This window comes from Cervus canadensis, chromosome 7 (genome assembly GCF_019320065.1).
Source record: "Cervus canadensis isolate Bull #8, Minnesota chromosome 7, ASM1932006v1, whole genome shotgun sequence".
Lineage (NCBI taxonomy): Eukaryota > Metazoa > Chordata > Mammalia > Artiodactyla > Cervidae > Cervus > Cervus canadensis.
The window spans coordinates 30,622,793-30,649,782 of NC_057392.1; the positions used below are offsets into that span (position 1 = coordinate 30,622,793).

At 45.2% G+C, this 26,990-nt stretch overlaps 1 protein-coding gene and 1 non-coding gene across 2 annotated transcripts in view; both read left to right on the forward strand.

Moving 5' to 3' along the window:
* The window catches only part of PLCL2 (phospholipase C like 2), a 211,954-nt gene that overhangs the window by 52,689 nt on the left and 132,275 nt on the right, over positions 1-26,990 (forward strand). The gene's annotated exons all lie outside the window — the stretch shown is intronic.
* LOC122445625 lies at positions 18,696-18,802 on the forward strand. The gene has a single exon (XR_006270593.1). It is a non-coding gene; the product is annotated as a U6 spliceosomal RNA (small nuclear RNA).

Consider the following 26,990-nt stretch of genomic DNA (forward strand, 5'->3'; position numbering starts at 1 on the left):
CTCTCCCGAGTAGCTGGCACACCCTGATTTTCTGGCGCGTCCGCCGTGCGTGATGCCCGTGGCTGGGAGGCGGCAGCCTCCCCCCAACAGCGTTGGGGACAGCTGTGTTTGAAAGCCTCCTAATTGTTATTTATTCTGCCTGTAGATCTACAGCCCCACAAATGTGTGAGTAGGACTTGTGCGGGTCGTCTCTCTCTGTTTTGATCAGCGCTGCTATAAATAAGAGACCGTAGAGCACTGTTTTCCCAAACGCCAGGGCTTTCAGCGCAAGGCAGTGTTTTCTCATCTGACGCCGCCTCCTCTTGCCTCCATTCATTTCTAGGAGACTGAACCGAGAGTGCTAAACAAGAGATGCTTCTGTCCATCCACGAGGGACTTTCCCCAGATCTGAGACCCCTGTCACACCTCTCAGCCTGAGCTGCTTCTTTCCTTACTCCTCGTGGACTCTGTTACAGCACAGAGTTCACCATGTCCCAGACACTGTTCACAATTTTCTGCTTTGGCCTGCTTTTCCTCTAATAGTTCCTGTCTTATTAATGGCGTCTTTTTTTATGACCCAAGCAAGAAGCCTTGGAGCCACCTTTATCTCCTTCTTTTTAAACGTTGCCTCCTGTGTTCATTTGATTACCCCATGTTCCGAGATGCTTCTCTGGACTTTTTTTCCTCTATCAGTGCGGGTGGTAAGGTAGGGCCCTTATTCTTCCATTAATTCTTCTGCCTGACCTTCTCTTCCTCCTAGCCGGCTCTCACTCCTTTGCCAAATGTTACAACCTCAGCAGAGCCCTTCCTGCCCACCCCCCAGCCCGCAGCCTTTTCCCAGAAGCTGCATTCATTCCCTTAGGCTGGATTCCCCTTTAATTATTGGTCATTTTTTCTTTGCAGGTCTAGCTCTTCTGCTAGATTGGGAGATTTTTGAGGGCTGGGACCCTTTTGGTGCTTAGAAACTATGCCAGCACAGAAACTCATGGCTAAATTTAATTGACTTGAATTTAGACAAAGGTATATGAAATAGAAGAGGAACCACTGAATGATGCTTATTATTTCTTGTTTGGTCTCTTCTTAGTCTTATTTTTCTCTTCTCCATTTGCTTCTCTTACTTAGGAAAAAAAACCACATAAACGTTCCATTGCTATAAAAACAGTTTACATACAGATCTTCTATATCTGCAAATAGAATAACCTGGTTGAGATATCAGTTCTGTCAAAAGACAGTTTAGTTAGCATTTGTTGACATTAAGGAACAGAAAAGAAAACCTCACGAATAGCATTTGTAGAAGAAAGTCGTTGGTCTCAGAACCTGCGTGCCAGGGTTCCAGTCTTATTGCCACTTCCTGCCTGAGTGACCCTGCAAGGCCACCGTGTCTTTTAGGTTCAGCTTTCTTCTCTGCAAAATGACAATAGTAATACCTGCTGGACAACAGTGGGAATGTAAATTGGTATAACCTCTATGGAGAATAGTATGGGGGCTCCTTAAGAAACAGGATTATCATATATCCTAGCACTCCCTTTCCTGGCATAAATGTGGAAAAAGCCATAATCCAAAAGTGTACATGCAACCCAGTATTCACTGCAGCACTATTTACAATTCCCAAGACATGGAAGCAACCTATATGTCCATTTACGGATGAGTGGGTAAAGAAGACACATATATGTGTGTATATATATGTGTGTATATATAATGGAATATTACTCAGCCATAAAAAGAGGGAAATAATGCTATTTGCAGCGACATGGATGGACCTGGAGATGATCATGCTAAGTGAAGTAAGTCAGACAGAAAAAGACAAATGTCATATGATGTCACTCATATATGGAATCTGATTTTTTTAAAGAAAGATGTAAATGAACTTATTTACAAAACAGACACAGACTTACAGATATGGAAAACAAACTTACGGTCACCACAGAGGGGACATGGTGAGGAGGGGTAGATCAGGAGCTTGGGGTGAACACACGCACGCTGCTACATACAGATAACCAACAAGGAGCTGCTGTCCGGCACAGGCAGCCCTGCTCAGCGCTTCTTGACGACCTCAATGAGGGAAGCATCTGAAAAAGTGTGAATGCATGTATAGCTGAGTCACCCTGTTGTACATCCGAAACTCACCCAGCGTCGTAAACCAACTGTATTCCAATACAATGAAAATATCTCAGAAATGCCTACCTGATTTCAAGGATTCAGTGAGACTTGAGATATGAAAGCATCTTACTCAGTGTGAGACGTTGAGTAAGTTCTAACATAGAATAAACTCTCGCTTAATTTTTAGTTTAATCAGAACTCACATACATTCGTTAGGACTGGATTTGATGATCATCCTACTAGTTATTTATGTAGTGTCAACTCTATGCATATGTGATGTCTCGAGGACTAAGTTTTGAAAATTTGTCTTTAGGTCAGGTTAGTGACATCTTTTTTGGTAATAACGACTTAGGATTTCCACTGGCGATGTCATAAGACAACTGAAGTGAATTTTTTTTGTCTCATTTAAGAATTCCCAGGATACTCACTATTCCCTCCCATGTTTGGGTGATATTGTATTAATGGCATCCTTTTTAAAATCTCAGTAATTAAATTTAGCAGTGTCGTTTTCGAGGAATTTATTTTCATGTTGGTGTGAAGACAAGAAGCAAGGTGCTTGGTGGTATCATTGTTTTGCTTGGGGTTTCTGCTGTATTTTCTCCCCATTGGAGTCCTCTCTGGGGAGGGAGCCTTCTCTCCGTAGCCACGTGCTGGGTACGCAGAGAGAGCCTGATGCCTGGTGGGCACTGGGGTTTACGCAGGTAATGCAGAGCTTGTTTCTCCCTTGCGCACGTCTTTAAGATGGAGGAGAAACACATCTGAGGCATGCACTGCAACTTAGCAGTTATAGATCGAGTCTGTAACCCGACGCTAACAGAAAGGAAGTCAGCTCACCCTGCCGTCCCGCTGTCTTGGGGGTGCCAAGGAAAAGGAAAAGTCTCTTTATTTTTCCTGTTCTTGTTTCATTTAGTCTCTGCATTCATATTTTCAGCAGTTTACCTGTTCATTTTTTAAAATTGTAACATGGGCTGTGAAAGCAGAAGTGGTAGGTAGCACTGCTTGGCCGACAAATTCAGAGCCCTGTTTTTCCTGCAAGGGCTCACTGAGAGGAGAGCCTACTGGGTCTCAGGGCCCCAGCGAGACGGGCGTCCCCAAGGCTGCCCGGTGCGGAGGCCGGGCCGCGGCTCCTCCCGGGGTGGTCAGAGGGCAGGGCTGGGAGAGGGGTCCGGGCGGACGGAGGGAGAGCCCGCGGCCATCCCCCGGGGCACCCTGCCGACACCAGGCCCTGGGGCTGCAGGGGCTCTGTTGGCGGAGAGGGGACTTGTGAAAGTCAGCCTCTGCGCTTCGCGTGTGAAAAGTTCTGTTGGACATTCGCACCTACTTCAGAGTCCCTTGGACTGCAGGGATCCAACCAGTCCATCCTAAAGAAAATCAGCCCTGAATATTCATTGGAAGGACTGATGCTGAAGCTGAAGCTCCAGTACTTTGGCCACCTGATGCGAAGAGCCAACTCACTGGAAAAGACCCTGATGCTGGGAAAGATTGAAGGCGGGAGGAGAAGGGGATGACAAAGGATGAGATGGTGGGATGGCATCACTGAATCAATGGACATGAGTTTGAGTGAACTCCGGGAGTTGGTGATGGACAGGGAGGCCTGGCGTGCTGCAGTCCGTGGGGTGGCAAAGACTCAGATACAACTGAGCAACTGAAAAACAACATATCTACTTAAAGTCAGCATAAGCTATCACTGAGACATGCAGTAAGTTAACAAGGCTGGACAGTGACGCGTACACAGAGGACCGTCTTTCTCTCCATCCTGGCCCCTGCTGCCCAGCTGTGCCCCCCTGGGTGTGTTCTCTGGGAGACATTTGGTGTGTGACCCAGCACACGTACACACGTGTCCTCCCTTAGAAACACAGCAGGCTGTTCCAGCATCCTTCATCACGGTGCTCTTTTCCGCGTCACACTATTTTCTGATGTTTCCGAGTGAGTGTATGTGCGAAGACTTTCTCACTCCCGTAGCCTCCAGCCCTGTGCTGCGTGGACGGATGCTCGATTTAATCCATTTTCTCACGGGGAACCCTCGTTGCTTTTCCTCTTTGGTTATCACCAGAGGTGCTAGTAGGAAGGAACTATTTTTAAAACTCTCTCCCTAGTTCGTGAAAACTGTCCCGTGATACAGTGCACGCTCTTGATACGATTAGCACTTTGTCCTAGAGAAAGGCAGAGCAGGAACCAGGTGGGATCTCTGGTTCCAGAACAACAAACACAGTTGACGAAGCTTACAGGGTTTCGCCTTTGATGCAGATCCAAGAACCACACAGGTGCTCTGTCGGACGCACAGGGGGTGGCCCCTGTGCCCAGAGCTGCGTGCCCTCAGGCTGTGACTAAGGAGGGGTGAGCTGGCGGGCACACAGAGACGTCTGTGTCCTCCGAGGGCTGAGCAGTGGGCAGGGTGTCAAGCTACCTGCAGACCACGTGGCCCGCGGGGAAACCCTGCATTCCCACCCAGCGGGATCAGCGCAGTGACTGGACAGCCGCAAAGTGAACAGGCAGTGAGCATTGCTTGCTCCAATGTGGGAGGGGAGAGGGTCCCCGGAGGACGAGCCCGCGGCCCTGTGCCCCAGGATGCCCTGGAAGAGGACAGGTCAGCTAAGGGGTGGAACGGTGTGGGGATAGGAGAGGGAACATCATGGGCGTGGGGACCAGCCGGGCCCGTTGCCAGGCCTTCAGAGTGTGTTCTGGCGGGGTCACCAGGGGCCAGGAGAACCACAGCTCTTTGAAGGACCGAGGAGCTTGGACTTCAGGCTGTGGGGGCCCTCAGAAGGCTCTTTGCCAGGGCTGTGTGGTTGCCCGATGTGTGTTTTTAACATCTTCCAGCGGCCAGGGGAAGGGAGACTGACCTGGAAAGGGGCGGCTGGCATTGAGGGAGTGGTTGGCATCGTGTGAGTGAAGCTCGGCAGGCCCTGCCCGAGACTGCAGGTGGGAGGGCGGGCGTGGGGGGCCCATTAGACTGTGGGGTCAGCAAGGGGGCGGCCGGAGCAGGACGTGCTGAGACATAGCCCCTGGTGGCTTAGTTAGAATGGTGAGCAGTGCATTTAATACATGCATCTTAACCAGTGTCTGATGTTGTTTTTCTTGGGTAAACCCTGGAAGCAGAACTGCTGAGTCAAAGGAAACAATATTTTAAAATCAAATTATCTCCGTGAGAGCTTTCCCTGTTTACAAGGCCAGCTAGCAATGAGGGCCTGCCTCCTTGGTGCTCAGTGGTAAAGAATCTGCCTGCTAACGCGGGAGACGAGGGTTCGATCCCTGGTCAGGAAGGTCCCGTGGAGGAGGAAATGGCAACCCCGTCTAGTATTCTTACCTGGAGAATCCCAGGGACACAGGAGCCTGGAGGGCTCCAGGCCAAGCGGTCGCAGAGAATCAGACGGGACTTGGTGACTAAAAACCAACAGGCAAGGAGGAAGCTGCGGGTCCCCTCCAGCCTTGGCCTGAGGAACAGTGTCCGCATCCTTCTGAACTGACCCTAGTTTCTAGGCAGAAAACACCTGTCTTTTCTTGGTTCCATTTGTGTTTCTGTGAGCACTGGCAAGACGGAAGGTTTTTCATGTTTATTTTTCCACCAACTGCATGTTCATGTTTTTTGCTTATTTTTGTCTTCAACCATCTATCCTCTCCTTTTTTATTTCTTCGGGTGCTGTAAATATGTAGTTGCTTCAGCTCTTCCTTTTTTGTATTTGTTGTGGTATATTATCCCTAGTTTGTCATAGCATCCCACTAGGTTGTTATTATGCTTGCTTTTGTTTATATTGTTTTGTTGATGACGGACGTTTTTCTAAAGTGGAGTAAACTGTTATGTTCATGCTTTCTGTCTCTTTTTTCTTTGTTTTTGGCCATGTGGCCCATGGAATCTTAGTTTCCTGACCTGGGATTGAACCCAGACCTGGCAGTGAAAAGTCCAAGTCCTAACCTCTGGACCGCCAGGAATTCCCATGCTTTCTGTCTTTAGTGCTGACAGAGGACTTCCTTGACCTTGGCTTATATAAGTAGTGGGATTTGTATAAACATTCATGTCTATGTTCACTTTTTACCTTTAAATCTTTAATCAGGATTTTTCTGGTGTAAGATGTGTTGTAGCAATCTACCTTTTTTAGTTCCCAATAGTTTAAAAAAAATTAAAAAAAAAACCCCAAAACCACTTTTTCTAAAACCCAAAATCAGGACACACACCTACCCTAAAATAATATTTATGCAGTTTGTGAAGGAAAGCAGTCTCAGAGATGAGATGTAGAGGTATTTGAATTTCTAAGATATTATACATGGTTAAAAAACAATAGAATGTTTGAAGTCAGTCTATGGGAAAGTTCAGGTCGTGAATATTGCTCATGGTTTATGTGGTTGCAGCCTGCATTTCACTGAAAGCTTAAAGTTCCTTCCTCTTTGAAACATTAATTTAAACGTCGAAATGACTTTTCAAGTGGTTGGTGGCTCTAATCTTTACACAATCATGAGTTCCTTTCTACGCAGAATACTTGAGACAGCCCCTTCTTTTGCCCATGGTAGAGGAAATCGGACGATGACCAAAGATTGGGGAATCTTAACCCACAGGGTTAAATGGAGCCTCCACAGAACTGCTTAGAAAAGACAAGACTGGCTTAACACAGCCTTCAAAAAACTAAGATCATGGCATCCGATTCTATCACTTCATGGCAAATAGGGAATAATTGTAAAGTGACAAATTTTATTTTCTTGGGTTCCAAAACCAGTGAAGATGGTGACTGCAGCCATGAAATTAAAAGATGTTTGCTCCTTGGAAGAAAAGCTTTGACAAACCTAGACAGCCTGTTAAAAAGCAGAGATATCACTTTGCCGACAAAGGTCCATATAGTATAGTCAGAGCTATGGTTTTTCCAGTGGTCATGTATGGATGTGAGAGCTGGACCATAAAGAAAGTTGAGTGCCAAAGAATTGATGCTTTTGAACTGTGGTGTTGGAAAAGACTCTTGAGAGTCCCTTGGACTGCAAGGAGATACAGCCAGTCCATCATAAAGGAAATCAGTCCTGAATATTCATTGGAAGGACTGATGCTGAAGCTGAAACTCTGGTACTTTGGCCACCTGATGTGAAGAGCTGACTCATTTGAAAAGACTCTGATGCTGGGAAAGATTGAGGCAGGAGGAGAAGGGGAAAACAGAGGATGAGATGGTTGGATGGCATCATTGACTCAATGGACATGATTCTGAGCAAGCTCCAGGAGATAGTGAAGGACAGGGAAGCCTGGCGTGCTGCAGTCCATGGGGTCGCAAAGAGTCAGACATGACTGAGCAACTGAACACCACCACCACCCCAACAGAACTGCAGAAGTCTCTGGAAATAAAATGCCACAGCCCCTTACATTTAACCATCTTGGCAGCGAGGCAAACATTTTCTGAACTTTTAGAAATAATTTAGGTGCCTAATGGAAGTCAAAATATTTAAATTTATTTTGTTTTTAAATTCTGGAGCTTGGTCGGTCTTTTTCCTAAGAGAGAGCACTGTCCTGGTCTGGCTGTGTAGGAGAGATTTTGAGACAAGTCTGAGGATGGGACTGTGTTGACATCTGCTTGGGGTGGGCTGTGCTGTCCACTTCAGCCTGTGCTCCTGGCTCCCCGGCGAAGCCTGGCTTCTTAGTGAACGCTCTCTGCAGGGGCCCGAGGTGGGCTTCCCTGGCTTTCAGGCCACCCAGAGTGCCATGTGTATCTGTTTGATAAACTCTGTGGTTTGTCTGTTCTCTGTGTTTTTCCCAACTTGCTGTAAAAAGAAGAAAGAAAAGCAAGCAAGCAAACATACTATGTTAAGTGTTTTTCATTTTGCTTGAGTTCATGGAAAATGTAATTGCATTTCTAAAACAACAAAAGATTGTTTCTCTGGGGAGATTGGGGGGCATTTAGTCTTTTTTTTTTTTTTTTAAGGCTGTGAATATTGACTGTGAAAATGGATATATGATTTTCTGAGGACGTTTGTTTCAGCAGGCTAAGCAGTGTTTGTTCCCAGAGCAGGGCTGTAACTTCTGACGCTGGGGTGTCAGAGGCTGGGAGGGGCTGAGGTTGGGAGGCATCGTTTTGCTCCTTAGACACAGGTTTCTGTGTTGTCCAGGTGTCGGTCCTACCCGTTCATCTTACCTTTGCAGTTCGGGGTTTCCAGACTCAGCATCCTAGACAGTTGGGCTGGATGATTCTTTGTTCCGAGGGGCTGTCCTTTGCATCCTGGGATGTTTAGCAGCACCCCTGGGCCCTCCTCACTAGATGCCAGCGCTCCCCTGCCCTCCCAGCCCCGACAGTTAAAGAATGTCACCCTGTACCTTGTGATGTGGCGTCTCTGGGGCCTGTAATCCCCGTGTGAGCAGGTCAGCACGCAGGTTTGACTTTTCCATGGAGTGCTTTCAAGTCGAATGGTTATCTTCAGAGCAGTAAGGGGGTCCTGGGAGGCACCTTTCCGTAGCTTCACTGGAACTTCAGTGACCTTTTGCAGCCCTGAAATTAACTTCCTGAATGTGTTATATTGCAGATGAGGCCTGTGAGCTGAGGGTTGGGTGGAGGCTCTGGGCGGTTGTTTTCTAGAAACGCTGACCTGCTGCAGGCGTCCTTCGACTCCGGCCGAAGGTGGGAATCACACGGTGCTCCCGTGGTTGTTAAACCTCATTCTTTACTGTGCTCGTGGCGTCAATCACGAGAGCAGGAGGCTCCTTTCCTGAAATACCTGCCTGCCCTTCTGGGATGTGCAGGGCGTTCAGGTTTTGGCCTTCTGTGGACGGCTGACCTACTCAGGTGAAACGTCCACCCGCCAGGGAAAATCTGGACAGTCAGCCACAGCCGGCAACAAGCCCGTGCCTGACTGTGTGTCTTAGGGACCGCAGGCTCCGCACTCAGTCAGGGTTCAGTGACCTGTGCTCTCCGCACGCGTGGTTCAGCTCCCCCCTCACTGTTGCCGATTTTTAAAGCTGCTTCCTTCTCAAACTCACACCGACAGGACCATGCCTATCAAACTAAAGGCAGAGAACCGTGTTGCAGGCTCAGCCTCTGAAAGAGAATGTTGTACTTGCATTAAGTTTGGATAATGAGTCATGCTTTTCTATTGGGTTTTTCTTAATAAAGCAATAATTACTTCATGAAAAATTGGTCTGAAAGGTGGCCATTGATGTGTAATTTTGTGTTTCACATTAAAATGTACTTGTCTTACATAATTTTTAGTATTTCTTTCAAGCATAACTGCCTACATAATGCAATTATATTAACTCATTGCTAAATGTATTTTTATTAATTATGTAACTGGAGTGAATTACAAATCTCTTGCCAAAAGCATTGCTTTGCTTACACTGAACAAGCAGTTAATCATGTTTGGATCTGTTTTTTTTTTTTTTTAGCAAAGTTTTGATGATGTTATAACGCTTCTTGATAATTAGAATAAGGTGAACTATTGCTGCATTGTGTAAGGTGCCCCTTAATGCTTTTTAAAGGACTATGGAATAATAATTAGAACTTAGAATTATAGTCAACTTTCAGTGATCACTTCAAGGATGACTGCTAACAGAGGGAAGAAGAGCTGTTGCAGAAAATAAGAAGCACTGGAAAGAAATACAGGAGACCTGGCCGTCCTCAGCCTCTCTCTCCAGACCTAATGTTTCATCTACGGCAGCAGTGGCCTGGCCTGTAGAAGGGGAACCGCAGCCTCAGATTAGAAATCCATTTTGGAGGACAGCATACTCGCCGGGTTTTTTTCTCCCGCCCAGCAGATTCTGATTGGCCCTTGTCAGAATACATTTCTGTATGGACCCCAGAAACAGGAACCCATTGTTTGTTCCCTATATAATGCAAAGGTAGCATATAGAAGCATTTACTGAGGCTGACCCCAGGGTTGGGCGTGGCTGGATGCCTCCTAGGAAACGCGAGGAATAGGAGGCGGCTTCCAGGCCCTTCTCCCTTTCCTTCTGTTAATGTCTCACCCAGGCATGAGTTTTCTCTGTTTGAGGATCCACATTCAGTTTATGGCTTTCAAGAAAGAGAGGCAGCTAACATCATCGCTCTAAAGATTAGAGAGGAAGAATCCAGAAATGTGAGGACCGTGTGTACAAGCGTTTGAGGGATGATATTAGCCCTGTCTCTAACTTATTCAATGTAAAAACTTGTCAGCAGCTAGCTATCTCTATAGTTTGTTTGAATCATCTGACCTTGTCTCTGTCTAAACATAGACATTTCAGGAATACAGCCAATCCGTGCTTTCTGTTCTGGCCTCCTGAAAATCAACCAAAGCCCACATGTGCTTATGCAAATGGTAGAAGTGTGAGTCTGTGTGCAGACAGGACCTCGGGTGAACGGTGCTCACACATGCTTTCTGTTCATGTCTCCCTTTAGGGCAGTAGTCTCATAGCTTTGGAGTCTGGATAGATTCAAACTCCGAGTGTTTATAGTCTTCCAGAGTTTCTAGATCTGTTGATTGAGAAACAGATGGAAATCTTTAACCTGTGGATTTTTATTTTTCAGTGCTTATCTTAGAGAAGTCTGTTGGTTGAATTTATTTCAGATAAGGTCATGGGCTTGAGCTCTGCACCCAGGACTTAGCTTTGCAGATTCCACGATGGCATTGTACTGCCTCCAAAGAGATGGTGTCCAGGGGACCGTGTTCAAAGAGGGCATCCTCTCAGCCCACAGACACCTGTGAGTGTCTGCTGTGTTGGGGCACACCAGTAAATAAGACGAAGCATAAACATGTGAGTAAATGGGAAAACCATCAGATAAGTGCCCACGCATTGTTAAAAGGGGGTGAAGCCATCAAATGATAGTTATTTCTGGAATGAAGTCAATAAAGATGGATTAGGCCTCAGCGGGACAAGAATGAACTGTAGAGCGTCCGAACGCACAAAGGCCCAGGATGTCATTGCATTCACACTGCACAGAGTATCGCGGACCGTTTACATTGGAGAGATGTTTTCATTATTTCCACCCTGCTTCCCTGCAAAGTGGCGTATTTCAGAATACCTCGGGAAAATGTTTGCTCGCAGACATTACAGAGGAACAAGGAACTGCAGGGCAGCGGGGAACTGACGGTACACCCGAGCCTGCAGGCAGTGGGTGGCACCTGAGTTCTTTGCTCTAAAGAAAAGGATTCGTGCTATTTAACCAAAAAATTGTGTATTTGAGATGCGCAAAACCCCAAATGAGCAGGATTTGAGGGAAACCAGAGAGGATAGGAAAGGACTCAGTAAATGAGAGGGAACATCTGGATTCCTTTGCTGTGCGAAGGACCCAGGCACGCCCCCTCCCCCCAGCCTCAGGGGGGTCGGGGAAGGAGATAGCCCCTCCCCCAGGGCCACCGCTGCCAGCCCCGTGGTCCCCCTGACCTCACCTCACCTTCCAGGGCTTTTTCTGGACAGGCTTTCCTTGCAGCCGGCAAGCACGCCTGCCTTGCTCACACCGTGAACCAGCCCTTTCTGAGGGGCGGCAGGCCCTGTTTACTTTCCCTCCTTGTCACGTTTGTGACAAAAGGAGTCTGCTCTCTCTTCTCACAGCCTCTCTTCCTGTGTCCCCCACAGCTCGGTCATCTCGTGTTTGCTTTTGCAGAGGCTGCAGCCGAGTTCCACTCATTCAGTCCTCGTAATAAAATAGGCCTCGGGCTGAGGCCGGCACAGCTTTGAATACTGGCTCAGCACCCAGAAAATGTTCGAAACGCAGACTTGTCACTTGGTAGCTCAGATGGTAGAGAATCCGCCTGCCATGCAGGAGACCCGGCTTCAGTCCCTGGGTCGGGAAGATCCCCTGGAGGAGGCCATGGCAACCCACTCCAGTATCCTTGCCTGGAGAATCCCATGGACAGAGGAGCCTGGCGGGCTACGGTCCATGGGGTCACAAAGAGTCGGACATGGCTGAGCGACTAAGCTCACCTGGCTCACGGAAATTGTGTTTCTGTTTCCCCTGTGGATTGTGAGTCTGTTAAGAGCAAGACCTGTTCTTAACTTTTTAGCTGTGATGTTTCACAAAGTATGTCGTCAGATAAGAAGCTTGTCACATGGCATCCAATGATTCTCAAAGAAGCAAGGGTGACAGGAAATAGTGGAGCACCTGGGTTCCTAGGATGAAACCAACGGTTGTGTGAAGAGCTGCTTTTCTAAATCCAACTAGGTAACTGACCCTGGGCCCCTGTCCACAGACCAGTCATCCCTGGGTAGGAAGCCTCCCGTGAGAGCCCGCGGGGGAGATGCCGCGGCCCCCGGTCCACACGCCTGCAAGCAGACCCTCGGTGGTTTGGGGCGCGGGGGTCGGGGGCGGGGATGATGCGGCTCTTTGCTCTCTTTAGAGAAGCGCGATTCTTACCACATCAGGATGTGGAAGGGCTTCCCTGCAGCTGGGGTGCAGGAGGAGGAGAGGGCCGCCAGGTGGAAGGGTCCACAATCTTCCTGGTACGTGTTCCGCTGGTCGACCAGGAAGCCCGCCTGAGGAGCAGGGCGCACCCCCAACCCGGGGCCCCAGGGTCTCCAGGCTGCCCCCCTGCCTCCCCTGGTGCCCTTCATGACCCGGCAGGGCCCGGTCACTTTGCTGTAACAGGCACCGCCCCCCGCGTCCCTGCTATGTTGTCCTCTTCGCTTTCTCAGGGACCCTTGTCTTCCAAATTCCATATTTGTTTTCAGCGTTCTCACTGCTTCCTCTCCTGTTTTCAGTCCATGGGGTCGGACACGACTGAGGGACTTCACTCTCTTTTCTTTTCTCCTGTTTGCACCAGCTGTCTTCCTCCTTTGCCTTTTTTCGTCCCCGTTTTATCCCATGCCTGCCCTCCACCTCCTCCAAAGCAAGGAATGAAAGGAACAGCCGTTCACAGAACTTGGGAAGGAGTGATGTTATCAGATGACAATCCAGAGGTCACCCGGGCACCTCCCCTTAAGGCGGGGAGAGGAGTTTGTGACAGTGTCGCGGGCCACGTGTTAAAAATGGCAGCGGTCCTGAGCGGCCGTGCCTTCCTTATCTTGCTCGTCCTGGCGCTTAGCAGGGCGTGTGCACAGAAGGATGAGCTCAGTGACGGGTACCGGCCAGCGCGCCAGTCACTGAGTGTTAACCTGCACGAGGCTCTGATGGCTTTTGGGCCGCCTTGGCCCTGAGCATTTCCCCTGATTTCTGGTTCACGCCCTTCGCTTCCTCCTTCTCTTAAATTGTGTCATTGGTGCTTTCCCTTATAATCCTCGGACGACTTTGACATAAATGGCCATCTTGACAGATGTGATATTTTAATAAAATACCGGCTGAGTAATATGTCCACTCTTGTTGAGGTCAGACACTTCATTTGGGGAGAGTTGATTCTCAGAGTCTGAGTGAGTGGTAAACTGTGAGCGGACACTCACCCTCTGTGCTAGCTGTCAGACGCCTCCCGTGACAAGTCGCCTCTGGGGGTTGCTTTGGGGGCAGTCAGAGCTGCCCTACAGAAGTGACTCCCAGGAGGCGTGGACACCAGCCTGTCCTGAGAGCCCTCGAGCTTGGGGGAACTTTGAACAACAATGTAGGAAAAGAGAAAAAACTTTCTCAGTTGCTGATATTAATAGCATTACTATTTTCCTGATTTTTACAAACAATGCATATTTACTATAGAAATCATAGTAGAGAAATTTACTAAAGAAAGTGAAAATAACCCAATTTCTTACTATCTCTTCTTTTTTGTGTATATTCATCTATGTTTTTATGTACACATAAAAAAGACAAACCCCAATGTAGCACAGATACGTGGGCTTCCCAGGTGGCATAGCAGTGAGAACCTGCCTGTCAATGCAGGAGATGTAGGAGTTGTGGATTCGACCCCTGAGTCGGGAAGATTCCCTGGAGAAGGAAATGCAACCCACTCCAGTTTCCTTGCCTGGAGAATCCTATGGGCCGAGGAGCCTGGCGTGCTGCAGTCCATGAGCAAAGAGTTGGTTGCAGAGAGTCGGACATGACTGAGTGACTGCACGCATACATGTAACACACACACACACACACACACACCTATCCATGTACCTGGTGTGTAGCTCATCCTTGTTAAATGGTTGCATGGTGTTTCATTGTAAGGTTATTCCATAATTTTCTAGCCAGCTACATTTATGTTGTTTCCATTATTTTCAGCATTATAAAATAGAGAACATTCGAATTAAAGTCTCTCCTGGGGAGCCTGAGTTGGACAAATGGTTCAACCACCTTTTGAATCTATGCTTGCTTCTCAAGTGTAGAGTTGAACTTCATGAGCCCTTGGGTGTCATACCTAAGGTTGGTTTTGATCATATTTATGGTTTCCTGCCCTCCCTTGCGGCTTTCTGTGGCAGAGGAGTGCAGACAGCGGTCAAGGGCACGCCTGCTGCACTCAGGGTGCTGGAACCCAAATCCCTTTTATTCACCTTACTGTCTGAGCAACTTAGTGTCACAAAGAGTTGGCAGAGGTATGGTGAAGTCTTAAGCCCCTCGTGCCTCAGACTGTGACTGTATTTGGAGGTAGGGTTTTAAAAGAGCTGTGAAGGTTAAGTGAGGTGACTGGTATGGGCTCCAATTTCAGTAGGACCAGTGTTCCCCATAAGGGGAGCTCACATGGCCACAGAGTGGGCGCATGGTGTCCCTAGGACAAGGAGGGAGGACACGGGTCAGCACCTCGGCCTCAGCCCGCCAGCTCCCTGAGCCGTGAGAAAAGGGATCGGTGTTGTCTGAGCCCCGGCCTGCGGCGCTTGTTACGGGGGTCCCGGCAAACCCATGCAGCAGCCCTCCTCCTCCTGTGCCCCGACTCAGTCCATCAGAGACCCCCCCGCCCCCTCCAGAGCATGTCGACTGCTGACCGCTTGTCCCCTTCGCTGCCTTCACCGGAGTCCCCGCCCCCAGGTCTCCAGCCTGGCTTGTCCCAGCAGCCGGAGGGTGTGGTCAGGCACATCCCAGCACTCATTTCCCTTACATTCAGCTCATGAAGAATCATGTCAAAGCTGTGGTTTCTCCAGTGGTCATGTATGGATGTGAGAGTTGGACTATAAAGAAAGCTGAGCGCTGAAGAATTGATGCTTTTGAATTGTGGTGTTGGAGAAGACTCTTGAGAGTCCCTTGGACTGCAAGGAGACCCAATCAGTCCATGCTAAAGGAGATCAGTCCTGGGTGTTCTTTGGAAGGACTGATGCTGAAGCTGAAACTCCAGTAGTTTGGCCACCTGATGGGAAGAATTGACTCATCGGAAAAGACCCTCCCTGATGCTAGGAAAGATTGAGGGCAGGAGGAGAAGGGGATGAGAGAGGATGAGATGGTTGGATGCCATCACCGACTCAATGGACATGGGTTTGGGTGGACTCTGGGAGGCCTGGTGTGCTGCAGTCCATGGGGTCACAAAGAGTCAGACACGACTGAGCAACTGAACTGAACTGAATGCAGAATCAGAGCTCAAATCCATGATGTGGTCCAGCAGTGATCTGGCCGCTGGTCACCTCCAGCCTTTCCTCCAGCGATTCTCCAGCTCCAGCTCCTCAGCACCCCGGGCTCCCACCCTCTGCTGGTCCCACCAAGGCACGTCTGTGCGCCCCTCGGCCTGGAGCACCCCTCCTGCAGACGCCCGGGTGCACAGCTGCACCTCCTTAAAGTCTTGGCTCAGACGCCGTCTTCTCACTGAGGCTCTTACCAGCATTTGTCTGTCCCCACCCATGGCCTCCTGTTCCCTGTCTTGTTTTATTTTTCTCCATCATCCTTGTAATCATCTCACTGCTGTGTAGTGGGCTCCTGATGTTAAGTATTGCGTGGTGGTTGTTGGCCGTCTCCTGGGTTCACCACGCAGAGGCTGTAACTGCGGGCACGGAGAACTCCTGGGTCCTGGGTCAGGGTACCCAGTGGGGCCTCCCACGAGCCGGGCACACAGTTGCTGAACATCTGCGTGCATCAGAGCGCTCACACAGACGAAGGCTTTCCGGCCCTGACCACAGCCTCGGACCCTGGGTGCGTGGTCCGGCTTCCTGCGTGGGGGGCCTTTCTGACTCGGGCCGTTTCCGCACCACCCCCCCCCCCGCCACCCCCACAGCCCTCCTCCCTCCCGCCCTCACCCTGGACCCCTGGGTTGGCAGGGGGGACAGTTGCTCCGCCAGTGGGCATCCCCGGGGAACAGGGGCCCCCCTGCAGGTCAGGACCCCTGCAGGCAGAGGGGTCTCTGGGGGGATGTAGCGATGGAGGGTGAAGCCGGGACGCAGCAGGGTTTGGGCAGAGGGTGAAGCAGGAGAGTGTGGGGTGGCGGGAGGTGGGGAGCCGAGCGGAGGCAGCCCAGAGCCCCGTGCCGGCCCCAGCTTCCCGGCTCTCGGTCCCGGGGGCCTTGGGTGGCTCAGCTAGGGGGAGTCTGGACCTCGCTCTTCTCTACCTGCCCTTGATTGAGGAAGAAGAGCAAAGAAAAAGCTCGAATCTTATTATTATTTTTTTTAATGAATTCAGCTTGTTTTTGTTTGGTTTACTTCCTAGATTTCAGAGTTCGTTCCTGGCTGAAAAGTTTTCTTTATCTGTTTGGCTGTGCGGGGTCTCTGTTGCCGCACGCAGGGTCTAGTTCTCGGAATCAGAGACCCCCTGCATGGGCAGCGTGGGGTCTTAGCCCCTGGGCCAGCAGGAAAGACCCTCCCCAATATTTGTGTGGCTGCTTACATTATTTTAGCCATGCCGAGGGTCAGATAGGCCTTTCTGGGTTGCTCTGAGACCCTAAGCACTGTGTACCTTAGGGAAGAATGGATGAGGAGCTGCAGACAGATGCCTCCTCAGAAGCTCCAGGCGTCACTGTTGCTCGTCTGGCTTCTAAGTGGGGCCTGGGGTGGCCGTTTCCCTTTGATCCCGTAGTACAGGTAATCAGTCCCGTCGTAGGACACTGGATTTCACATTTCTTCTTAGGCTGTAACTCTTAAAAAGAATTAATAGTGTTTCTTTTCCCTTCTGCCTCTTACTCAGATAATAATCTGGTAGAGCCTTTCTTTTATATCTTTTTCCCACATAAGAGGTGTACGTGAATGAACATTAAGATTCAAGATTTTTTCTTACCAGTCACCCTTGTTTGCGGTGGGAGCTCAGACAAAATTGTTGGAATAGCAGCAAATATAGTTTTCCTGAAACGGTCACCTTCAAGGGATTGGGCCGCTTACCAGTGAGTTCCTTAGGCGAAGGGATGGCGCCTCTGTCTCTGGAAGCTCACAGAGCAGATGAGGCTGACGGCATCACAGTTTGTACTGAGCCAGGCACGAGGCAGGGGCCGCCCGCAAAGTCTTCTGATGGCCTCATCTCACCTGTCTGGTGTCTTTGCCCTTTGGAAGGGCAATTCATCGCATCCATGGGGAAGAAGTGCTTTAAAAACCACGGTATCCTCTGCTTCTCAGTAGTTTTGACTCCTTTTATCATTGCAAATAATAATTATAAAAATTCACTCCCAGTTAGAGTGTGACGCATCTTTGCCACCAAAATGTTCCATTACTGTTGTGATTGGAAAGATTTAAACACCCTCCAGACCCCAGCCCCGCTACTGTGGTTCACTCCGTTCTCATCGGAAAATTCTAATCAGTAAATTAATTGCCAGTCAAGGGTATTTCTCCAGTTAGAAAAATTCATTGCTTAAAATGTAGCATTTAAGAGAAGGTTAATAGGAAAGCTAATTATGGTTAGTTTGATACCAATGATTGTTTCCTGTTCATTATTTTTTTTTAAATGGCTTATTTGATTCCTTAAGGACTACCTGTTTGGATGAATAAAGAAAAACATGTATTTAATTTTCCTGCTTTCTAAATCATCTAGCATACATTTATATAGAATTGTTCACCTTGTTTTTTTCTTTTTATAAAAATGGAAGCATCTTGGCCCTTCCCTGGTGGTCCAGTGGTTAAGACTCAATGCTAAAAAAAAAAAAAAAAAACTCAATGCTTCCAACACAGGGCACACAGGTTCAGTCCCTGGCTGGGAATAAAGCTGCTTGTGTCGTGGAGCGAGACACAAAAAGAAGAAAAAAAATAAATTAAGAAATAAAATAGTTTTAATTTTTTTAAAAAAGCATTTTGACTCATACATGAATGTTCATAGCAGCGTCATTCATAATACTCAAAAAGTGAAAACAACCCAAATATTCATTAGTTGGTGAATGGATAAATAAAATGGGTTCATCCATACCATGGAGTTGCTTAACAATAAGAGAAAAATGAAGTAGTGATACATGCTATATATAGATGAACATTGAAAACATTGTATGTTAAGTGAAAGAAGCCAGTTACAAAAGGCTGCATATTTATGATTCCAGAGGGCACATCACTTGGATTCTCAGCTGTTGCCATCTTTGAAAGCCTTGCATTTTTGTTTTGCACTGGACCCCCCAAATTATCTAGTTAGTCCTACTGATTCGTTACTTTAGGTTCAGGTCTTTAATTACTCTGGAATTTGTGTGTGTGTGTAGCTTGTGTGAAGAAGAAACTTTATTTTTTTTTTATTTTGTGCTTTTTGCAAATGGACAACCAGTTATTACAGCACTCTTTCTTGAGTAGTTAATCCTCTTCCCATGATTTAGAATACCACTTTTATTATTGTTCTTTTCTATGAATCTGGTCATCAATTCCTGCACAAATGCTGTTTTATTCACTTTATATTCACAATGGGATATATATATATATATATATTTAGTAGTAGGGTAAGACGTGTTCTTTTTAAGATTGCCTTGTGCTTGCTTTGGTAGCACATATATTAAAATTGGAATGATACAGAGAAGATTGGCATGGTCCCTGTGCAACGATGACATGCAAATTTGTGAAGCATTTCATATTTTTCTTAACATTAAAAAAAAAGATTGCCTCAATTATCTTGTATGTTTATTCACTTGCTTTAATTATTTGTATCAGCATGTCAGATTCCTTACAAATTCCATTTAGTATTTTTTAAAGGATTTTATTAAATTTATAAATAATTTGATGGAAAGTTAAAGTCTCTCTGGGTTTCCCTTGTGGCTCAGCTGGTAAAGAATCTGCCTGCAATGCAGGAGACCTGGGTTTGATCCCTGGGTTGGGAAGATCCCCTGGAGAAGGGAAAGGCTATCCACTCCAGTATTCTGGCCTGGAGAATTCCATGGACTGTATCGTCCATGAGGTCCCAAAGAGTCGGACACGACTGAGTGACTTTCACTTTCACTTTCAAAGTCTCTGTACTATTGAGTCTTCCCACCCAGGGACAAGCTATGTCTCTTTTTAATTCTCTATATCCTTTGGTAAAGTTTTATTTTCTCTACAACAGTCTTGTATGTCAGGCATTTTCAAATGGGCTTATTCCTAAGTTTTTCTAATTGATCATTGCTAATGTACACAAAGATAACAATTTCTATTTTTGATCTTGTGTTTGGCATCCTTGCTGGCTGGCATCTTTATAGATCTTGTGGTTTGCTTGTTGGTTCTCTTGGCTCTTCATGCAGACACTTTAAAAATCTGCAAATAAAGACTGTTGTGTGTCTTTTTTCACTCATGTGTAGATCTTACATGGGGGCACCCAGATGGCTCACTGGTAAAGAATCTGCACGCTAATCAGTTCCTAGGTAAGGAAGCTCCCCTGGAGGAGGAAATGGCAACCCATCCCAGTGTTATTGCCTGGGAATCCCATGGACAGAGGAGCCTGGTGTGCTGTAGTTCATGGGGTCACAAAGACATAGCAACTGAACAATAACAACACATATGTTGTTCTTTTTCTTGAGATACTGCTTTGGCTAGTACAAGTCGTATTCTTCAATTGGGATACTTCCAGCATTTCATCATTAAATAAAAAATTTACCATTGGTTTTTCGTAAATTTCTTTTTTCAGCCTAGGGAAAATTTCTGTTTCTGGTTTGTTAAGAGTCTTACCATGAATGTGTTTTGCATTTTATCAAATCTTTTCTCTGTAATAATTAACAAATCACGTGATTTTTCTCTTGTATTTTGTTAATACAGTAATTATCTTCATAGAATTTTCTCTTACAAAACCACCATTGTATTTCTGGAATAGATTCTGCCTGTTCTTGATAAATTGACTAACCAATATTTTATTTAGGGTTTTGAACCTTTGTTTGTAAGTGTGAGGGATCTGTTGTTTTTGTTCTGGGTTGTTATTGTCTGGCTTGAGTATCAGGGTCATGTTAACCCATTCAGTACATGGAGCAGCCCTTCTCTCTCCCCGTAATTAATGATCCTGTCCAAAATGTCAAGAGTCCTGAATCTAAGAAAATTTCTGCTAGATTCAGAAGAGAAGCTGAGTGGCCTTCTGTTTTTCCCTTAAGTTCCTGAATAGTTTATATAACATAAAATTTACCTATTCCTTGAAAGTCTGGTATAATTCACCTAAAATGATCTGAGTTTGGTTCCTTTTCAAAGGGTAGATCTTTGACTACCTTTTTGATTTTTTCTAGAATACTGATCTCAATGGTTTTCTTCTTTCTGAGCTAATGGTAATAATAATATTTTCTTGGAAAATTGTTTTTTCATTTATTTTTAATTTATTCATATTAAATTGATTACATTTTTCTGGATTTAAAAAAATAATAGTAATGTTGTTGTTGTTCAGTCACTAAGTCATGTCCAACTTTTTGCAACCCCACAGACTGCAGCACTCCAGGCTTCCCTGTCCTTCACTATCTCCCAGAGTTTGCTCAGACTCATGGTCCACTGAGTCGGTGAGGCCATCCAACCATCTCATCCTCTGTCGTCCCCTTCTCCTCCTGCACCCAATCTTTCCCAGCAAAAGTGTCTTTTCCACTGAGTTGCCTCTTCACATCAGGTGACCAAAGTATTAGAGCTTCAGCTTCAGCATCAGTCCTTCTAATAAATATTCAGGGTTGATTCCTTTAGGATGGACTGGTTCTATCTCCTTTCATAGTAGTTATAGTCTTTTTCTTTTTAAAACTCATTTTGACAAAGATTTGTTTCATTTGACCTTGAAAATTATCAAGTTTGGGGCTTCTTGATCAATTCTACTATTTTTTGTTCATTTTCTTTGAATTTTGGTTTCTCCTTCTTCATCTCTGTTATCTTTATTAACTGCCCTTTTCTATGTTTATTTTGTTTCTCTTTTTCTGGTTTTTTGAATTGAAAATTTAGGCCACTCAATTCTTTATTGAAGTATAGTTTATTTACAGTGTTGTATTAGTTTCTGGTGTATAGCAAAATGATACATATATATTTTTAAGTTATATATATATATATATGTATATATATACACATACCCTTTTCAGATTTTTTATTATAGTTTATCACATGATACTGAATATGGTTCCCTGTCTTATGCAGTGCATTCTCACCGTTCAGCTGTGCTGTGTATAGTAGTGTGTATCTGTTAATCCCAAACTCCTCATTTGTCCCTCCGCCTTTCCCATTTGGTTATCTGTAAGTCTGTGGGTCTGTTTCTCTCTTGTATATGCGTTCACCTGTATTATTTTGTAGATTCCACATACAAGAGGTTATCATACAGTATTTGTGTTTCCCTGTCTGGCTTCCTTCACTTAGGATGATGACCTCTGGGTCCATCCATGTCGCTGCAAATGTCAGTATTTCGTTTTTTGTTATGGCTGGCTAGTATTCCTTTGTGTGCATGTGTGTGTGTATCATATCTTCTTTATCCCCTTATACATCCATCTGTGGATGGACATTTCTATCACTCCCCTGTCCTAGATACTGTAAATAGTGCTGCTATAAACATGTGTGTTTTTGAATTAGCGTTTTCTCTGGATATATGCCCAGGAGTGGGATTGCAGGATCATATGGTAGTTCTATTTTTATTTTTTTAGGGAACCTCCATACCGTTCTCTATACTAGCTGCACCAATTTACATTCCTACCAACAGTGTAGGAAGAGTCCCTCTTTCTCCACACCATCTCCAGCATGTCTTATTTGTAGACTTTTTGATGATGGCCATTCTGACTAGTGTGGGGTGGTACCTCACTGAAGTTTTGTTTTCCATTTCTCTAATAATTAGCAATGTTGAGCATCTTTTCACGTGCCTATTTTGGCCATTTATTATTTTCTAAACAGGGAGTTAAGACTAAATTTTCCTAAGTATTACTTTTCCAGCAGCTTGATGGTTTTATGGCTCATTTTTAAACAGTTCTGTTTTGATTTTTTTCCTCTAATCTGAAAGTTGTTTGCAAGCGTGTTTTAGAATTTCTACATGTATAGGATTCTTTTGGTTATACAAATTCTGTCAGATTATTTGGCCTGGATGTTTTCTGTGTTGAGAATGGTTTTGAGCGCTCCTTTGTGGTCTAATTCAGAATCATTTCTGTGAAGATAATAAAGACCAACACTTGTAAATGCTTATTCAGATGCTCTTGTCCCTAGCTTTCTGTCTTGACTGATGGTTTCTGAGAAAACTATGATAAAAGTCTTTTCATGATTACTGCTTTGTGAATCATATACTGGTATTCAAAGTTATGAACAATTTTGCAAAAATAAAAATGGACACATTTATAAACATAAATTTTAGCCCAGCCATGGTGCCTGGCTTATGCTAAGGAAGTGAGTCATCACCTACATAGACGGGGCTGGATTTCCACATGAAAACAACCTAAGGACTTAATAGCACAAAAATATTGTTCATTATCTTAAAACAAAGAAGCTGTTCTAGCCACTCTTAGGAATCTCTCTAACCTCACAGAATACTCAGAGGTGTAGTCCAGTAAATTTTTCTACATAATTTATAATAATGAAAAACCAGAAATAAAAATCCAATGGTAACTGTTAAATCATTTAAGACCTATTATGTGGGCTTTTAAAATCATATTATTTAAAAGACTATTAAGTAGACAATCAAGAAGGACCCTATATATACCAAGGGAAGTCTATCAACACTCTGTAATAATCTATTTGGGGAAAGAATTCGAAGATGAATAGATACATGTATATGTGTGACTGAAAAAGATTCTGTACACCTACAATCCATACAGCATTGTAATCAATGTTACTCCAATAAAAAGTAGAAATCAGTTTAATTTAAAAAAGAAGGAGGGGACATATGTATACCTGTGGCCGATTCATGTTGATGTATGGCAGAGACCAACATAAGACTGTAAAGTAATTATCCTCCAATTAAAGATAAATAAATTAACCCCAAAAAAGAGTAGTGGAAAAAACTTTTTAAGATTATGGGGTTATAATTCCTGTTAATTTAACAAATCAGCATATAAAATAGTATATATTATGATCACCTTTTGAGAAAAACAATACAGGTACATTAAATATATGCCTAGAATAAAAACACTGTCTCTTAAATGATGATATAATTTCATTTTATTCTTTATATTTGACTGTTTTTTCAAAATTTTTCCAATGATGATTTATGTAATAATAAGATATGTACCTTTGGAAGCATCTTTTGTCACATAATTCGTTTTGTCTAGAAGGTATGTAACCCAGTATCAGATGAGTGCTAAAATTTAATAGTGAAATGCCTAGTTTTAAAGGCAGAAGTACTTCAAATGATTATGGCAGATTTAATCTAAAATATACTTAGTGAAGTTTAAAATAGTATCAAGTGGACAGAGTAGAAAGACTGATGCATTTTGTGTTGGTGAGTGCAGACAGGGAATAGGTGTTCCAATCTGCTGTTGGCTGCGGTGGTAGGCAACTTGTGATGGGCAGTTCAACAACATCTGTTAACATCCTGAGTATTTATAGTCCTGGACTCAAAAAGTTCTTTGCTATGAATTAGTTCTGCAGCAATTTTTATAAAAGTACTAAAAGATTTCACTGTTTATAATAGTGAAAAAAATTGAAGAAAAATATCCTAATATCCATCAGTATGTGCCTGCATGCTAAGTCACTTCAGTTGTGTCCAACTCTTTGTGACCCTATGGACTGTTGCCCGCCAGGCTCCTCTGTCCATGGGCTTCTCCAGGCAAGAATACTGGAGTGGGTTGCCATGCCCTCCTCCAGGGGATCTTTCTGACCCAGGGATTGAGTCTGTTACGTCTCCTGCATTGGCAGGTGGATTCTTTACCACTAGCGCTACCTGGGAAGCTCAACTGGCCAAATAGATTGTGTTTTATACAAGCAAGGGCTTACTATATAAGCCTCAAAAAAAAAATAGGGGAACTTTATGGAAAATGACGTAAAAAAATGTCAAAGATGCATTTTTAAGTGAATGAAAGAAGTTGCAAAACACTATGTATATAGTATAATCACAATTTTGTAAAGAATGGGATGTATATGTACACATTTACACACACACATATTTGCAAGCATCAAAATACTTTCCAAGAAATATGTATGAAATAGTTAACTTACCTGCGAGCAAAGGGCAGAACCTGGGTGACTTCAGGTATTAGTATAATTTTGGATTATTATAATTTTACAATAAACACGAATTACTTTAAGCACATTTTTAACTTAATGAATTTTGATTTATTTTTATTTTGGTTGCTGCTCGCTGGCTTTCTCTAATTGTAGCGAGCAGGGGGCGGTACCCTCCAGGTGCAGTGGGAGGGCTTCTCACTGCGGTGTCTTCTGTTGCCGTGGGGCACAGGCTGCAGGCACGCGGACCTCAGTAGTCGTGGCACCTGGGCCCTGTTGCTCTGCAGCACGTGAGGTCTTCCTGGCCAGGGGTTGAATCTGCACCCCCTGTTTTGGTGGATGCATTCTTATCTCTTGTACCACCAGGGGAGTCCTCAGCAAATTTTGATAAAAAAGAAATTTTAAAAGGTAAAAAAAAATGCTGTAATCAGATACTACTTCTGCATTTCTTTTCTGTGTTTGGTGGTGTACCCAGCAGTGTGATAAGCATATAAAATAGGATGACTGCCCTGGAAGAGCTTGACCTCAAATTCTCTTTTTCACATGTATACAGCAGTCACGTAATTACTTTTAATGGGTAGTCATATGATACTTCATTTGCTAGAAGTCACATAATTACAATTCAGTAATTTAATATTTTGATTTTAAAAATTGAGATATAATTGGCATATGACATGTTAGTTTCAGATGTACAATGCAATGACTCAGTATTCATATACATTGCAGAATGATCATCATAGTAAGTCATCTACAGCTATTTGCCACCATATATAACAATTTGAATTACTGGAGTGGGTTGCCATTTCCTTTCTCAGGGGATCCTCCCAACCCAGGGGTTGAAGCTGGGTCTCCTGCGTTCAGGCGGATTCTTTACCTTCTGCGCCACCAGGGAAGATGGCCAACATTAACAGTTTGATAATCTCTGACTTCAGTGAACTAGTGCTGATTTCATGGATGTTTATCTTCTGTGAGTCAGGTAATTTCAAGGTGGATATTTAACTTGTCTGAGAAAGGGATTTATTAGTGCAGGCTTTTTTGAAAACTCTGTAGGAGTTCCTATACAACATAATAAACTTAGAATGTCTGCACCATTGTATTTTTCATAGTAGACTCAGAAGTATCTTTGTTATTTATGATGGGTCATGAGTAGCATGTAAAGTTAAAAAGATTAGTGCAAATATTTAGAGTTGGTTTTTCATGTTCATTTAGTGTACCTGGTGAACTTTAAAATATCCATTAATTATACAGTATTAAACTATAATTTTCACTAAGTGGACTTATATTTCTTGAGAAGTTCTGTTAGTTATCCCTTCCTTAAATGCCTAGCTACCATAAAATTTTAACTAGAAGCCAAGCTTTGAAAAGGAGCAATAAACCATTAATTGTAGGTTATTATGAAGCTGGATTTTAAAGCAGTGTTTATATAAATGTCCCATCAATACAGCTTCCATACGCTGCTTTATTTCTCCTTCTAGTTCTCATATATGTGCTTTGTGCACAGGAAATGTGGGTGCGATGTTGAAAATAAAACTGTAATAAAGCAAATTGTAAATAGAAGCAAAAGGAACAAAAAGTAATTTCGCCCGCAATGTACTGCCTGAAATTTAGTTGGGAAATTAAGTCATTATTTTCTTTAGCATCATTGGCAGATACTTGAAATCAGTGACATTTGGAATGACTGAGCTAAATTCCTGATCTGATGATTACGAAGACGAAAAAAATAGTTCATGGCCTGAAGCAGTGATGCCAAACTCTTTTCGTATGAAAAGTAAAGTCACTGTGGGTAATTTGGCAAGATTTCCACTTTTAAAATCATGCATTCCTTTTTGTCTTACTCTGTGGCACACCTGTTATCTCTAAGGTGGAAGTTTGTTTGGGGTAAGTATTTAATACTGTCGAGGATGCATGCCTGTGTCAGGAGCGATGGTGAAAGTGGGGTTTGGGAGCTGCCCGAGGTGGCGTCTGGTTCCCTGTAGCCTTGGGTAGACCTTTCTCCACACCGCCGCGCTCCTTTTGTTGGATTAGATCATCCCTTGCGTTCCGTTTTCCACTCCCAGAGCCTGACTTCGACGTGGAGCCTCTCAGGCACCTCGCCATCCCTGGCTCTGTATGTGACTGTCGCCTGTCCTCCCATCCAGCCGCAGAGAGGAGCTGCCGGCCTGCTCGAGCAATCCCCCTGCGCCCGGGGGCATTGCCCTCACCGCGAGCTCTCGCTGCTGGCTCGCCTACACCAGCTCCAGGCTCCTCTTCACCCCCCTCTGCCCCTGGCCCCACACCTCTCTGCATCCATCATAATATCTGTACCTTCTGACGTCTCTTCTCCTTTGCTCCTTTTTGCTCCGAAACACACAGGATGGGGGATCAGGCCCACTCTCTCCCGGCCTCCCCGAGCTGATTTTCGCTTCCACGGCCCACCATGCCACTTTTTTCTTCTGTCGTGAAAAGCCCCAGGCTCATTATTTCTTGCTCTGGCCTCCCCGCAGCACTGATGCTGCTGACGTGCCCCCCACGAGAACGCTCTTCCTCCCGGTTGTCCCCACGTTGTCCACGGCAGTTCATCTCCCGCCGTGATGGCTGGTTCCCCTGCTGGCGCTGCGGGTTGCTGCCCCTTCTCTGCTTGGTGCGGCGCGCTCATTACTGCTCTGCCCCTGGTCCACGCCCTCCCTTGGGGATGCTTCCCCCCAGAGAGTTCTCAGGGCAGAGGGACCCCTCG